Raw genomic sequence first — 17,692 nt, forward strand, 5'->3', positions numbered from 1 at the left:
GGCGGATGATCCTAACCAGATCCTAATCAGAAGGTGAGACCTCAAGGTGAGTGACTCAAGCAACAGTACAATCATGATGTTTAGTAAGGCAATGTGGTCAGTTATCTGTGAAGAGTCTGGGACATCACATGGTGTAACTGCTATAGTTATCCATGGAAAGTCATAGTCCGAGATACAGAAGATATTGGGCCCCCCTGCACCCAATTCTGTTGTAAACAGTAACAGAGAAGGAGAAGCCCTGACCCAACAAAGTAATCATCAAACTTATAATAATTTTGTCAAAGGCTCAGAGCAGAGGTTAGCACTTAAGCCTGTTACTGTCTACAGAGAGCAGACAGTGATACAGATGAATACAGGGATAGATAGATGGATAGGTAGATAGATACACATTCATAAACAGAAGAGGTGCTTGGGAAATGGAACAGGAAATATACATAGTTTATGTCAGCAATTCTTGAGAAGATTTGCAGGTCAGGTTGGTGGTATGCATGTAAAGTTAGCTCACTGAGCTGGAAAGTTTGTTTTCAGACGTTTCATCACCATGGCTAGGTAACATCATCAGTGAGAGTCTCTAGCCATGGTGACGAAATGACTGAAAACAAATCTTCCAGCTCAGTGAGCTAACTGACATACTTATACTTAATGTCAAGCAGCAGTACTCATGATTAAGAACAGAAGAAAGCCTATTAATCTGGTTGTCATTCAGGTTTATGCCTCAGTGCAAGATAACAGTGAGGAAGAATTAGAAGCATTTTATAGTGATATTCTGAAGTGTTATAAACAAGTCAAGTCAACTAATATCAAAATTATAATCATAGAATCATATAATGAAAAACTGTAATACTGAAGTCACTGAAGAAACATCAAGAATATATGTTAGTTAATTTGTCTTGGACTGCAAAATAAAGAGGTCAATGACTAATACAATTTTGCTAGGAGAATGATCTGATGGTCACAAACACCTTCTTGAACCAAGAAGAAAGAAAGCTCTTGGAGAAATCCAAGCAATGTGGGTAGAAATCAAATAGATTGTGTGATGCTGAAGCAAAGTTTTAGAAACAGTGTAATTTGTTACAAGGACCATATATTAGATGGCTGGGTCGACACTCACCATTGATTTTCTTGCAGGCAAAGCTCCAAGCCTGGAACAAACCCCTAAAATTATTCTTCATGTGTTGATAGAACCTTAATACATATGATGATTGAGGAAATAAACATTACAGTATTGAATTTGTAGTTATTTTTCTTTGTGATTTGAGCACTTATCTGCACAATGCAATCAGTCTTCATTCATTGACCGTGCCTCGTTTCCTCCTTACTTGCATTGATTTTAGAACTTGACTCAAGGTAAAAGCCTGATTTAGTGTTTTGCAACTTATGGTATTAATGACTACACACACAAAAACAGTAGGGGTAAATGCTGGTGAGCAATCAGTGAGATGATACATAAAGTTACAGATGTAATTGAAAATTAAATTATTTTCATCCAATGTATGAGTATTTTGATTGTTTTTAGTATTTGATCTCTGACACAATTGGAAATGCTGATTCTTTGTAGTTCCTGTGACAGAGGGGAATGAGTAGGTAACCATAATCAAGAGAAGTTATTTTTAAACAAAGGTTTGAAAAATCAGCTAAACCTCAATAAATGGCATATGATTTCCAATGAACACACATACTTAACTTCTAATTTGACATAACCCTTTAAAAACGTATATCTCTTGACTTTGTTACCATTTTTATGGTATGATCATTTGATGGTAATTTCATAGGGGAACAAAGGTCAGCCCGAATCCTGTACCACTGACAAGGAGATTTTAGTTAAAAATCACATAACACCAGGTTATTGTCCAACCGATTTAATTGGAAGCACACTAGCTTCCAATTAAACCTGTTGGACTATAACCTGGTGTTGTGTGATTTTTAACTTTGTACACCCCAGTCCAACACCGGCATCTCTAAATCAAGGAGATTTTAAATTGTTATTAGGTGAAACTTCCAATTCCTTTCAGTTACAGAACTCTATTCTAAACTATGCTTTTAAAGTGAGAGGATATGGAAAAAAAATTGCAGAGAGCAGCTGATATCTTTATTTAGCATTTTACCATAAACATACTCCCAAAAAAAGAGATACTTTGCATGTGAAATCTTCATTTCAAAGCAGAGGTTGCTTTGAAGCTTCATGTATTGGCTTGTGTAATAGGAGTAATTTTCTACAGTTGAGAGTCAACCAGAAATAAACCCAAAGTTATATGGTACTTCATAAGACACATTCTTTTAAATAAATTTTCTATAGATGATGAAAACTGCAAATGATGGAGCATTAATTTCCAACTTTCAGGTCATTTGTGAATCTATCTTCCAATAACAAATGTACTTGATGGCATTATATATCAGGCACAGACTGGGAAGATCCCAAATGCACTGTGCATGTTCCACTCCACTCAAACAAAAGGTTCGAGACTCACAATTAGTGTCATCTAAGAGATCAGACAACAATTTCACCCTTAGTTATTATACAGCATTAGTTGAATTTAGAGTCAAAGTCGAATGAATAATGATGCAAAAGATTTTGCTGTATGTGATTAGGGAAATCCCATATTTAAAACATCATGGCACAAGAGAGCAAAACATGAAACTTAATTTTTCATAATCGAAACCACAATCCTCCATTTAAATTTTCCAAAGTTATGAAAGATAACCCACACGTAAAGGCATGTAACATTGTCCAGATGATAAACCTGATTTGTGAGCAGAATAACTGCATGATGCATGACCTTCCAATATATCGGTCATTTTTGTAACATTTTATAATGAGTTTCTCTTCACATTTTTCTGGCATGATCACCTCAAATGTACCTCATTAACTGTGTACCAAGCCCCTGTCATGCCCCTGTACATTCAATATCATCCAAATTCTTCCACTCGCCTTTGGCGGAGGTACTCAGGATTGTCAGGGCGTCAAGAGATCACTAAATGCCAGTGCCACCTTTAAAGACCATTGATGCCAGAATAGGTCCTGGCAGTTGGAGCTGCTGTGTATACTTCATGACATTCACCCCTGGCTCTGCGGAACATAGCTGAGAATGTGGTGCTGGAAAAGCACAAGTCAGGCAGCATCTGAGGAGCAGGAAAAATAGATGTTTTGGGCAAGAACCCTTCATCAGCAATGAGGCTTGTGAACCTTGGGGGGTAACGAGATAAATGGGAGGAGGTGGGGCTGGGGAGAAGGTAGCTGAGAGTAGCTGGATGGAGGTGGGGGTAATGGTGATAGGTCAGAGAGGAGGGTGGAGTGGATAGGAGGGAAGGAAGATGGACAAGTGGGACAGGTCATGAGGGCAGTGCCGAGTTGAAAGGTTAGAACTGAGGTAAGGTGGAGGAAAGGGAAATGAGGAAACTAGTGAAGTCCACATTGATGCTGCATGGATAGAGGATCCTAATGTGTAAGATGAGGTGTTCTTCCTCCTGGCATTGGGTGGCGATGGAGGAGGCCTAAGACCTGCACCCAACACCATGACCCCCACTTCCATCCACCTATTGCACTCTAAGCTACCTTCCCCCCAGCCCCACCCTCCTCCCATTTGTCTCTCTAACCACACACCTCCCCCACCCTCCCAATTCGGCTCACAAATCTCATTGCAGCACCACTCTCGATTCTGATCTCCAGCATCTGCAGTCCTTCCTTTCTGTGTGGAATATAGACCGGGTCTCCTTCAAGGACAATGTTTTCAACCCCATGTCAGTCTTTGCTGCGCTCCCTTAAAGGTAAGTGTATTGTTTCTTGGATAAGGAGACCAAAACCATGTATAGTTCTCCAGCTGCCATCTCACCACAAAATTATGGAAGGACGTCTTACTCATAGAAATCATAAAAATCGAATGGCATGGAAGGAGTCCATTCAGTCTTTCAGGTATGTGCCTCTTAATGAAGAGCTACCTATTTGATCCCACATCCCAAATTATCCCCCAGGTAACAGGTCCTCAGGAAGACATTCAAGCACCTTTTTAAATGTGGAGACAATTTCTACCTCTACCACTCTTTCAGGTTGTGAGTTCTGGGATACTGCCACCCACTGGTGAAAATATATGATTTCATTTCCTTTTACCAATTTCTTTAAATTTATGCCTCTCTGATTTCTGCTTGTGTAGAGGCATTGTTTCCATTTACTGTATATAAGTCACTCATAATTTATACACTGCAATTAGGTCACCCCTCAGCCTCCTCTATTACAGAGAAAACAACACCAGCCTATTCAATCTTCCCTCCAAGCTAAAATGTTCCAGTCTTGGCAACATGCTTGTATAAACCCTTTGCACACCCTCTGGTGTAATCTGAACTTCCCTTGAAGTTATGACCAGAACTGTACGCAGTGTTCACAAAATCCCAGACTAAAATCCCAACTCTTCTATTCTATGCCTTGGCTGATCGTAATCATGACGCCTTCCTCAGTTTTCTCTACTCCAAGGAAAACAACCATATGCCTTGAAACCACTTTATTGTCCTGCTTTATTTAATGATCTGTGGACTATACTCCAAGGATCCCCTGTTCCTCCACATTATTCAGTATTCTCCTATTTATTGCATATTCCCTTCCATTGTTGCAGCACACAAGGGGACCCGGGTTCGATTCCAGCCTCGGGTGGCTGGCTGTGTAGAGTTTGTACATTCTCCCCACATCTGTGTGGGTTTCCTCCAGGTGCTCCGGTTTCCTCCCAAAGTCCAAAGATGTGCAAGTTAGGTGAATCGGCCATGCTAAATTGCCCATAGTGTTCAGGGATGTGTAGGTTAGGTGCATTAGTCAGGGGTAAATGCAGAGTAATAGGGTAAGGGGATGGGTCTGGGTGGTTACTCTTCAGAGGGTTGGGGGGTGTTGACTTGTTGGGCATAATGGCCTGTTTCCCCACTGTGGGGATTCTATGAAAAAAAAACGAAGTACTTCACACCTCTCTGAATTGAATTTTTTTCTACTTTTATGCACAATTGCGCAGACAATCTACTTCCTGCTGTGGTTTAAAGATTTCCCATTCATTGTCAGCCACACGAACAATTTGTATCATAGGTTAACATCCTCCATCTAAAGATATAGGCTACTTTTTGGGACCTTCATAGATCCTACTCTTTCCTTAGTTATGCTTTTGTTCTTTATGCACTTAAGAAACCTCCACAGAAATCAGTTCACTTCAGTTTTAAAAGTTTTGAAAAGTCTCAGGTTTTGTCCAGTATTTTATGACGTGTAGGTGCCAGTGTGACACCTGATTAAGGAGCAGCACTCCAAAAGCTTGTGATTTCGAATAAACTGTTGGACTATAACTTGGCATCATGTGATTTCTGACTGTCCAGTATTTTAGATATTGAGGATTTATGCTCAATTCTACAGCCTTCCCATAACCAACAATCAGATCTAAGCTCAGCAATCTTGCTACATGCAGTCATGTTAGTGGTGGACACTTAAATAATTCAATGGAGCAGAAAGCTCCACAAATATCCCCAGCCACAATGATGGCGGAGCCCAGCTCATCAGCACAGAAGAGAAACCTAAGGCATTCTCAACAATCTTCAGCCAGGAGTGCCGAATGGATGGTCTATCTTGGCCTCCTCTAGTGGTCCCCATCATCACACAAAACAGTTTTCAGCCAATTCAATTCACTGTACGTGATATCAAGAAATGGTTGGAGACATTGGGTTGTGCAAAAGCCATGGGCCCTGAAAACATTCTGGCAATAGTACTGAAGACTTGTGCTCCAGAATCTGCCACTCCTTTAGCCAAGTTCTTTTAGTACATCAATTATAGCACTGGCAAATATTTAACAATATGGACAATTGCCCAGGTGTGCCCTGTGCATAAAAAGCAGGGTAAATCCAACCTCATCAGTCTCCTCTCAATCATCGGTAAAATGATAGAAGGTGCCATTAACAGTGCTATCAAGCAGCACCAGCTCAACAATAACCTGCTCAGTAACGCTCAGTCTGAGTTCTGACAGGGCATCTCAGCTCCTGACCTTGTTACAGCCTTAGTTCAAATGTGGACAAAAGAGCAAAATTCCAGAGGTGAGATGAGAGTGACAGCGATTAATGTCAAGGCTGCATTCAACTGAGTGTGGCATCAAGAAGTCCTCGTGAAATTGAAATCAATGGGTATCGGGGGCAAACTCTTGAGCACTTGGAGTCATGTCTAGCACGCAGGAAGATGGTTGTGGTTGTTGGAGGTCAGGCATCTCAGCTCCAGAATATCTCTGCACGAGTTCCTCAGTGTCCTAGGCCCAACCTCCTTCAGCTGCTTCATCAATAATGCTCCCTCCATCATAAGGCCTGAAATGAGGATTTCTGAATAAGGGCTTATGCCCGAAACGTTGATTCTCCTGCTCCTTAGATGCTGCCTGACCTGCTGCGCTTTTCCAGCATCACATTTTTCAGCTCTGAAATGAGGATGCTCGCTGATGTTTTGCACCATGTTCAGCAACATTCACAACATCTCAGATACTTAAGCAGTCTATGTTCATTGCAACAATATCTGGACAATATCCAGACTTGGGTTGACAAGTGGCAAGCAACATTAGTGCTACACAAATGCCAGATGATGACCATCTTGAATAAGAAACAATCTAACCATTGCCCCTTGACATTCAATGGTGTTAAAATCACTGAATCCTCCACTATGAATATTCTGGGGGTTACCACTGACCAGAAACTCAGCTGGACTAGCCATATTAATACAGTAGCTGCAAGAAAAAGTCAGAGGCTCAGAGCACTGTAGCGAGTAATTGACTTCCTGACTTCCCAAAGTCTGTCCACCATCTACAAGGCTCAAGCCAGGAATGCAATGGAATACTCTCCCTTTGCCTGGCTTAATGCAGTTTCAAAAAGATCCAAGAACCTTGACACTATCCAGGACAAGGCACCTGCTTAACTGGCACCACATTGACAAACATTCATTCCCTCCATCATTGACGTTCAATAGCAACAGTGTGTACCGTCTACAAGATGCACTGAGAAACTCATCAAATATCCTTAGATAGCATCTTCTAAACCCATGACCTCTTCCATCTAGAATGACAAGACAGCTGTTACATGAGGTACATATACCACCCCCTGCAAGTTACCCTCCAAGACACTCACCATCCTGACTTAGAAAGATCTTGTCGTTCCTTCCGTGCTTTGGGGGTAAAAATAAGCAATTCCCTTCTTAAGGGTATTGTGGGTCAACCTACAACTACAGTGGTTCAAGAAGAGAGCTCACTATCAGGGATGGCACGGCGACTCAGTGAGTTAGCACTGCTGCCTTACAGCGCCAGTGACTTGGGTTCGATTCCAGCCTCGGGCGACCATCTGTGTGGAGTTTGCACATTCTCCCCGTGTCTGCGTGGACTTCCTCCAGGTGCTCCAGTTTCCTCCCACAATCCAAAGATTTGAAGGTAAGGTGAATTGGCCATACTAAATTGCCCATCGTGTTAGATGCAATAGTCAGGGGTAAATATAGGGTAGCAGAATGGGTTTGGGTTGATTGCTCCTCAGAGTGTCGGTGTAGACTTGTTGGGCCAAAGCGCCTGTTTCCATACTGTAGGGAATCTAATCTAATCACCTTCTCAAGCACAACCAGGGAAGGGCAAGAAATGCTGGCCCAGCCAGTGACATTACCATCCCAAATATGAATTAAATGAAAAACCGTATATGTAATATCTCACATTGTTCTTCCACTGATGCTATTCTATGCTGCCAGTATTCTTTCATTAAACAAAATCTATACTTCTACCCCGCTTGTCCAGTTTTGTTGGGCATGCTACAAACTTGTCAATAAAATGAAGTTTAAGAATGCTATCTTCTCTGTTACTACTAAAGTAATCAAAATCTCCCACAACTACTGCAATATTATATTTGCATTAGTCAAAAATTTACTGATAAATTTGCTCCTCGCCTCCTTCATAAATTATCTGTAGTGTAACTGCTCCTTTTTTGTTCCTTAGCTAAACACATATAGCCTCAACTATATCATCCTTTCTCATGGGCTCTAATGGTTTGTCTAATCAATGCTAGCCTCTCAGCATATTTATTTCGTTCTCTACCTCTTCTGAAAACCCTGTAACTTGAAATGTGGATCTGTAATTTCTGTTCCTTTTTAAACCATGTTTCAATAACAGCAAAAAGTCATGCTTTCACATATCAAGCTGTGCTCTCAACACATCTGCCTTATTCGTTATACTCCTTGTACTTAGGCATATCTCATTAAGCGCCAGCAGACTCATTATTTTTTGTCTATTTTCCAATCTCTGTGTGGTCTGCCTTCCAAACTTTCCTGTTAATTCTACTCTAATCCCATTGCAGTAAAGAGAAAGTGAGGACTGCAGATGTTGGAGTGTCAGACTCAAAACGTGTGCTGCTGGAAATGCACTGCCGGTCAGTCAGCAGCCAAGGAGCAGGAGAGTCGACATTTCAGGCATAAGCCCTTCATCAGGAATGTGGGGTGGGGAAGGGGGCTGAGAGATAAATAGGATGGTGGGGGTGAGGCTGGAGGGGAGACAGCTGAGAAGGTGATAGGTGGTGATTGTGATTGGTCAGTAGGGTGGAATGGATGGGTAGGAAGGAAGATGAGGAGTTGCTCTCAATGTGATCTCCTCTATATCAGGGAGATACAATACCAACTCAAGGAGTGGTTCAGGGAACACTTCTGGGACACACGCACCCAATCTCACCACCCTGTGTCTGACCACTTCAACTCTCCCTCCCACTCCACTAAGGACATGCAAGGCCTCACATTCCAGTTTCAATCACATGGTATCAACATAAAATTCACTAGTTTCTATATCTCCCCTCCCCCTACCTCATTCCAGAACTAAACCTCCAACTCGGCACTTCCCTCTTGACCTGGCCTACCTGTCCATCTTCCTTCCCACCTATCCACTCCACCCTCCCCTCCGACCTATCACAATCACCCCCCACCTGCATCCACCTATCACCTTCTCAGCTACCTCCCCCCGAACCCCACCCCACCCTCCTATTTATCTCTCAGCCCCCTTCAACCCCTCTCCTAACCTACCACATTCCTGATGAAGGGGTTATGCCTGAAATGTTGACTCTCCAGCTCTTCGGATGCTGCCTGACCTGCCGTGCTTTATCCAGTGCCACATTTTTTGTCCCAGTGCAATTAAGGCTTACATAAAGTTTGCCTTCCTAATTACTTTCCATACCTCCATGTTAATTTTCTGTGATTTATGATAAAATATTTGATTTAATTTATTATCACATGTACTCATTACAAATACAGTGAAAGGTGTTGTTTAGTTTCGCCGCTCTCCAGCACCATCTTAAAACAAAGAAAATGAACCAAAATTCAGAATATGGTGTGTTATGAAGTTGAAGGAGTGTACTGTACCTTTAAGAGAGAGAGAAAGCGGTTTTACACTGAGAGCTTGCAAGCACCTTTCAATTGAACTTAGAGTGTACTGCAAAATTTAAAATATGTAACATTTGGCTGTGAAACAAATACCTCAGTTTTGCTTGCTATTTTTACAACAATTTGAATTGAACCAATTATTTTACATTATGCCCCAGGATACTAAAAGCCGATCACTTTTGAATATATTGTTTTGCCAACATCGAACTAATGAAACGGTCCGATGCTGGGGATGTAAAGAAGCACACATTTTGACAGTTAGAGAGTGAGATCAACAGCCATCGACAGGGTAACTGTCATGAGTTCATGGTGGGCTGACCTCACCAACGCAGTTGCTGCCTTTGCTGCACGTCCCTGCACTGTGACCAAGCTTGCTGCCGTCACTGCCTCCACTGTGAGGCACCTGGGCCTAGCAGTGAACGTGGAGCCTTGGCTCAGTCTGTGAGACTGGGCCGGAGGATTAAGCTGGGGACATGCTCCTTGTTCACTTGGAGATCTCAAGCTGGAGAAGAGCTGCGTCCACCTCGTTCTGGCATTGCTGCCACCGAACTTCTTCTTCTTGCCACTCCTCAGGCATGTGCCGCCATCTTTTTCTGCCATTCCACACAGGGCCCACTCTCGCCAATGCTAGTTTAAAGGCCGATAACGTTCTGATCCTGATTAATCATGTGTCAACATCAGATCATGACATAATCTTATTTGCAGAGCATTCACTTACAATGTCCTCAACCTTTGCAAACACTGGCAGTGGCCACTCATATTTAGATCTTTATGAATCAAGTGACTCTGTCAGATCTTGTTATCATATCCGTTTTTGATGATTCTGTCTGCAAAACCTTCTCCTTTGATGTTTAAATTTTAGACACAGCTGTAATGCATATGTGCAGTGGCCCCTCTTTTACTCCCCCTGAATACTAATTTCCTCCAGTCTCTCATCTGTTAAAAAATATTTGGTACTTCTATTTTTCCTCCAATATGGAACACTTCTCAACTCTTCACACAATATTTCACCTTGCTAAGCAACTATTGTTATAAGACGATCATCAAAAGATAAGGATTTCACTGTATATTTATCAAAGAGGATGTTGCAGGATAAGCTAACTGTGAACAAGTCAAAGCAGAGTTGATATGAAATATTTATAGGTTGTATAAAATGAGTAAAACAGGAGAAAAGACACACTGGTCAATATTCCTATACTGCAATAGTCGTGCATCTTTCAGTAGGTGGTTGGCTAGCTATTGCTGCTACAGCTAAAGGTTTACAGAATCATGTTCAGCAAATGTGTTTCTGCAGCTGGTGCTTTAGAAACGTGTCAAGAAGAGTGGATGACAAATAATAAATTAAGAATGATCAAATGGAAAGCCAATTTAAAAATGGCTGATAAAACAAGATAAAGCTCTCACCAAGTGGAGATTCCACTTGTTAGTGACACAAGCCAGCATGTATGTGTTACAAGCATCTGACATAATTCTGTTTCAAATTAGAAATTTACTCAGTCTCATTATTTGAAAATCATGCATTTTTTTTGCTATTGAGTCTATAATGCGTAAAAAATACTAAGAATGAATTACCATGCAAGTTGTGACTAATAAGGATGATTATTAAACTATATTTTAATTACAACAAAGGTTCAAATGTTGATTGCCTGAAATTAAAGAGGAATGATACAGTCGGTTCACTATCATGGAGGACATTATTTTGGAGTTATGGTAAGTTTGTATTTTATAGATAGGTCATATGTCTGATTTTCCAAATGGTTTCTATGGACACATTCATTGTATTCCAGCAGATGTTCTGAAATCTGCTCATTTATATGAGACAAAGAGAGAAAGTTTCAAGATGGGAGATGTCAGAATCAAATTTAATGTCTGCACAAATCCAAATCTTTATTCATAGATTGTTTTATGCTTTATCGATGTCACAGATGAAAAAAAGAGCCATTGAATTGAACAATAATGTCATTTTTAAAATACAAAATCTCATTGTTTGAATTCTCAACATGAAGTGGCACTGGGCCATATCAAAGAACATTGGAAGATTTCATATTTCTCCTAAATCAACCAATCTTGGCAACAGGATTATGATGGACTCCAGAATCTTTGGAGAATGTGAGGACTGCAGATGCTGGAGATCAGAGTCAAAAAGTGTGGTACTGGAAATATAGTTAGAAAGACATAAAAAAGGATAATCTGCAATGTGAGGATACAAGTAAAAGGTGAAACAGAAAGGAGAGGACCCCAAACGTTAAGGGTCATTATCTGCAATATGGATTATTGATTTTTTGATTCTTTGGTTTCATTCATGATTTTGTTATCTCTAGATTTGACTGTTCTAATTTATCCTCCTAATTAGTCTCTGATATTGAACATTCTAAAGTCAAAGTCATCCAACACTTTGCTGCCTATGTCCTAACACACACCAAATCCAAATCCCAAATCCATCTTGTCCTCACTGACATATACTGGCTCCAAGTCAAGTAATGGATTCAGTTTAAAATTCTCTTCCTTGTTTACAAATCTGTTGAGCATCTTGTCCCTCCATCACTCTAACCTCCACGAGAATCTGAAATCTCTGAGATTGTTAATTCATGTAATCTTCGCAAATTGAGCATTTCCACTTAAATGTTTATTTCGTTCCAATTTTGGTGACTTCTGCATTCAGTTACTTTGGCCAAAAGCTCTGGAATTTCCTCCCTACAGCTCTCTGTTTGTCTTCTATAATTCCTGCTTCAGGGGATGCCTTAAAACCCACCTCTTTGGTAAAGATTTTAATTATCAATCCCATTTTCACAAAATTCTGTCAAATCCAAAAGAAAGGGGGATGGTTGCATTTTTGTTTCCTTGATTTGAGTTTTTGGGATGTGATCATCTCTGGCAAGGCTAGTCTTTCCCAATTGGCCTCAAACCGAGTGCCTTGCTAAACAATTTCAGAGACCTGGTGCTTGTGGGTCTGGAGTCACGTGCACAGACTGAATAGGGATGACAGATTTTGTCTCTTGAAAGACATGAGTGAACCAAGGGGTGTGTATCTTCATTGGGTGATTTTATGATGAACAATAAAGAGTAGCAATTCATTCCATGTTTAGTGATTCAATTTCAATGTCCTTCAGTATATGCTGTTGGTTTTGAATATCTATTTTCCACATATTATTCCAGGTCTTCGGACCAATAATCCATTAACATTAACATTGCAAATGTGCTAAAACAGATCAAATTGGGCTCTTCAAAGCTGTGAAGAAGAGTACCTTTATAAGATCCTCCAAATTTACAAGAAAGGTGATCAAACATCAATGTTCTCTCCCAAGCCCAGCATTAGGAATCACTTACAATCGGGCACTGACTAGGACATTCAGTTCACATGCCAGACACCTGACTCCAGTACTTGCAACTCTGTCATAGCATGGGCGTCCCAGGAGGACAGTAGAAATACTTCAAGCATGTTCTCAGAACATCACTGTTGAGATCAAGTCTCCCCACTGACTCACTGGAGGCCCTCATTTGTAGCCAACCAAAATTCAAAAGGCTTATTCAGGAAGGCACCAAACACAGTGGGAAACCTTACTGGCATGCTCATTGCTGAAGGCCAAACATTCAAAAGAGTACACAAACTTCCAAACAACCCATAGTAGTTGAGTCTTGAAGCACTGCCTTCCCATTGGGGAGCAGAGTTTGCAGATCAGAGGAACTGAGGACATGATGAAAATCAGCTGGAAGCAGAGCCTAGCAGGGAAGACAGTAGAGCAACAATGGCAGAAGTTTCTGGATGTAATTGAGGACACATCCCAGAGGTTTATCACAAAGAAAAGAAGGATTATCAGGGGGGTGGGGGTGGGTGTGGGGGTGGGGGGGAGGGGGGGATCGTGATTAGACAGCCATGGCTGACAAAGGAAGTCAGGAAAGGTATCAAAGAAAACGAGAGAGCCTGTGAAGTATCCAAGAGCACTGCAAAATCAAAAGATTGGGAAGGCTACAAAAACAAACAGAGGATGACAAAGACAGAAATAAGGAAGGAGAGGATCAAATATGAAGGTAAGCTAGCCAGTAATATTAGAAATGATAGTAAAAGTTTCTTTCAATAAATAAGAAACAAACGAGAGGCAAAGATAGACATTTGGCAACTTCAAATTGATGCTGGAAGGCTAGTGATGGGAGATAAGGAAATAGCTGAAGACCTTAATAAGTAGTTTGCATCAATCTTCACAGTAGAAGAAATGAGAAATATTCCAACAATTCAAGAGAGTCAGGGGGCAGAGTTGAGTATGGTAACCATTAAAAGATAAAGTGCTAGAAAAGCTAAAAGGTATAAAAAATGATAAATCTCCTGGCCCCAATGGGCTACAATCTAGAGTTCTGAGGGAGGAAATAGCGGAAGTGTTGGTTGTGATGTTTCAAAAGTCGCTGGAGTCAGGGAAAGTGCCAGATGATTCAAAAATCGCTGTTGTAACCCTCTTCTTCAAGAAAGGATAAAGACAAAAATGGAAAATTATCGGCTGATTAGTCTAAGCACAGTTGTTGGTAAAATTCTAGGATCCATCGTTTAGGATGAGATTTCTAAATTCTTGGAAGTTCAGTGATGGATTAGAACAAGTCAGCATGGATTTAGTTGGGGGGGGGGGGTGTGTGGGGGGTTGTGCCTGACAAGCCTGTTAGAATTCTTTAAAGAATGACCAAGTAGGTTAGACCAGGGAAACCCAGTGGATGTTATCTATCTAGACTTCAAAAGGCCTTTGATAAGGTGCCTCATGGGAAGCTGCTGAATAAGGTGAGGCCCATGGTGTTCGAGGTGAGCTACTGCCATGGATTGTGGATTGGCTGTCTGACAGAAAGCAGAGAGTTGAGAAAAAGGGTTCTTTCTCAGAATGGCAGCTGGTGACAAGTGGTGTCCCACAGGTCCATTGTTGGGGCCAAAGCAATTCACTTTATACATTAATGATCTGGATGAAGGGACTTGGCAGCATTCTGGCAAAGTTTGCTGAAGATACTAAAGCTAGGTAGACAGGCAGGTAGTACTGAGGAGGTGGATACATTGCAGAAAGATTTAGACTGTTTAGGAGTGTGGTCCAAGAAATGGCTGATGAAATTCAATTTGAGCAAATGCGAGGTCTTACGCTTTGGAAAAAGAATACAAGCATGGACTATTTTCTAAATGGTGAGAAAATTCATATAGCTAAAGTATAAAGGGATCTGGGAGTGCTACCCCAGGATTCTCTGAAGGTTAACTTGCAGGTTGAGTCCGTGATTAAGAAAGTGAATGTAATGTTGTCATTTATCTCAAGAAGGTTGGAATATAAAAGCAGCCATGTGCTTCTGAGATTTTATAAAGCTCTAGTTAGGCCCCAGTCAGAATACCATGTTCAATTTTGGGCCCCACACCTCAGGAAGGACATGGATGATCCCTGGAATGGTAAGCCCTGGAATACAATGAATAGCTGAGGATCCTGGGATTGTAATTATTAGAGTTTAGAAGGTTGAGGGGAGATCTAGTAGAAACTCACAAGATAATGCATGGCTTAGAAGGTTTGGTTGCTGGGAAGTTGATTCCATTAGGTGGGGACACTAGGACCCATGGGCACTGCCTTAGAATTAGAGGGGGTCAATTCAGAACAGAAATGCAGAGACATTTCTTCAGCCAGAGAGTGGTGGGCTTGTGGAATTCATTGCCACGGAGTGCAGTGGGGCTCAGACATTAAATGTCTTCAAGGCAGAGATTGATAAATTTTTGATCTCACGATGAATTAAGGTCCACAGGGAGAGTGCAGTTAAGTGGAGTTGAAATGCCCATCAGCCATTATTAAATGGTGGAGTGGACTCAATGGGCTGAATGGCCTTACTTTCACTCCTATGTCTTATGGTCTTATCAGGCACTAGATTTATCCAGTGATCTGGATTGAAAATATGTCATTCTTAATTGTAATGGACTGAAATAGTGATTCAAGACCCACAGTATGTACTGAAGAGCATTTTAAGTTATTATTCAATGTGGAATGAATTACTATGTTTCAATAATCATCATGAAGCCACCCAATTATCATTCAAACCATTTGCTCTTTTATGGGAGAAAATCTGGCATCCCTACTCAGTCTGTGCATGTGACTCCAGACCCATAGGCACCCAGGTCTCTGAAATTGTTTCACAAGGAACGAGTTCAAGGGCAATTGGGAAAGGCCAGCCTAACCAGAGATGTTCATATCCCCCAAAAAGCAAATGGATATTTTAGCCTTACACATTACCTGCTATTCTATTATCATTTTGATTTGTTAAATGCTAACATAATTACCTTCCCACGAACAACAAAATGGAAGTCGATGACAAATTTACTGCTGAAGGTGTAAGAAGTTCTGAATCTTTGTACTTTTGCAAAATAATTTCTGTTGTGTTTTGTCTCAGAGCTAGTACACAGCATATCTTTAAGGAACATACTCATAATATCATCACTGCAGGTCAGGCAAGTGACTTGAGGCCTTAAACATCTCCCTCTTCATTCTAATTGAGGCCACTTGAAGTGTGACGTGTTGACGTAGAACCATGCTCCTGCCTGTAAAAGAATGGCTTAGTATTAGCTCAGATACTGGTGTGTCCATGATCCTATTATATTAGTATGTGCTACGAGCTGAAAATAAATCTATTGATCTTTTTCAGCGCTACAATAAGTACTTCTACCTCTAAAGCTAATATAGTATTGCTTTATCAGATACAAATACCCTGTCGGACATTAACGTTGACAATACGATTGTCAATCTCAGTAATAGAGTAATCATTAAGAGTTAATCAGTAGACCTAAATTTGGTTCCCCTGAATTTTTTTGTTGCATTTTTGAACATATTTTTGCAAATCATCATAAAGTAAATTTATTCTTTTAAATGTTGTTTGACAACTTAAAGAAATTCTCTACACAAATGTGTTATCTATGTCATAAACCATCAATGATAATGGAGAAAAGAACTGCATGCGCATTGCCATAATGTACAGATCTTTGTAAGTGATCAATGATCACTTCATACAATATAGCCTCAAAGGTATAAGCTCTGTTAAATTCTTATTAAAAAGCTTTAATACAATTGAAGAACATTCTTTAAGAATGATTTGGAGATGCCGGTGTTGGACTGGGGTGTACAAAGTTAAAAATCACACAACACCAGGTTATAGTCCAACAGGTTTAATTAGAAGCACACTAGCTTTCGGAGCGACGCTCCTTCATCAGCTAGTGTGCTTCCAATTAAACCTGTTGGACTATAACCTGGTGTTGTGTGATTTTTAATTCTGTAAGAATGCAGGTTCCCCTGTTGCAGCAGGAAATGAAACTTGAGACACACTCAGTGGTTCACAGTTCCCAGCGTGACCCTTTGGGATGCAAATTATCAAGAGCTCACAGCTCATCCCTACTGTATAATCTAGTTATTCATGAATACTTAAAGGCACAAGTTGAAATTGTCTTTCACAGTGACAGTCCAGTGTATGTTTTAAAATTAATGTTACTTTCTTGCCTTTATTGTCAAGGCTTCCAGGTGTGTGAACAAATTAATATCTTGAGAGCGTATCACTTTGATCTTTGTACATATTGAGTGCAAACAGGAGATTGCAGTTGGTTAATTTCTAGACCATTCCGTAAGTGAACCTTCATGCTTCTTTTTCAAACATAGTACTATTCATTAAGGGAACAGTAAACACCAACTTTTCAGTTACATCTATGATCTGTGCAAAACTGAAGGCTTGTTTTGTTAGGCTAAATGTCCTAAGATGTGCAGGTTAGGTGAATTCGCCGTGCTAAATTGACCATAGTGTTAAGGGATGTGTAGGTTAGGTGCATAAGTCGGGGTAAATATAGAATAATAGGGTGTGGGAATTGGTGTGGATGGGATACTCTTCAGAGGGTGGGTGTGGACTTGTTGGACTGAAGGGCCTGTTTCCACACTGTAAGGGCTCTATACATATAAAAAAAGTTGTGCAGGTGACTTCAGTCCCAAGTTATACCGCACATGCTCTTTCAGGAAGCTGCCACAAATCATGGAAATAAAACAGTTCAACAGGCTGTAAGACAAAATGTAAATCTCATCCTTAGCCTATTACGCATGATTATAGCTGTTAATATTAGGCTGTAATGTTTAATTTGCTAGATGGTTTAAGACTATCTTACCCAAGTTGCCCACAAACACAACATCTGGGACAATTGTGAAGAACACGCCTTCATCAGTTCACCTTGATCACTATTCTCACTACTCTGCTCGGTTAGCTCTGCATCTAATTGTGAAGAAACAGAACATAACTGTTAAGGTACAGATTTCCTTTTGCTTGCAACAAGGAAAT

The sequence above is a fragment of the Hemiscyllium ocellatum genome, chromosome 18, assembly GCF_020745735.1.
Source record: "Hemiscyllium ocellatum isolate sHemOce1 chromosome 18, sHemOce1.pat.X.cur, whole genome shotgun sequence".
NCBI classification, from domain to species: domain Eukaryota; kingdom Metazoa; phylum Chordata; class Chondrichthyes; order Orectolobiformes; family Hemiscylliidae; genus Hemiscyllium; species Hemiscyllium ocellatum.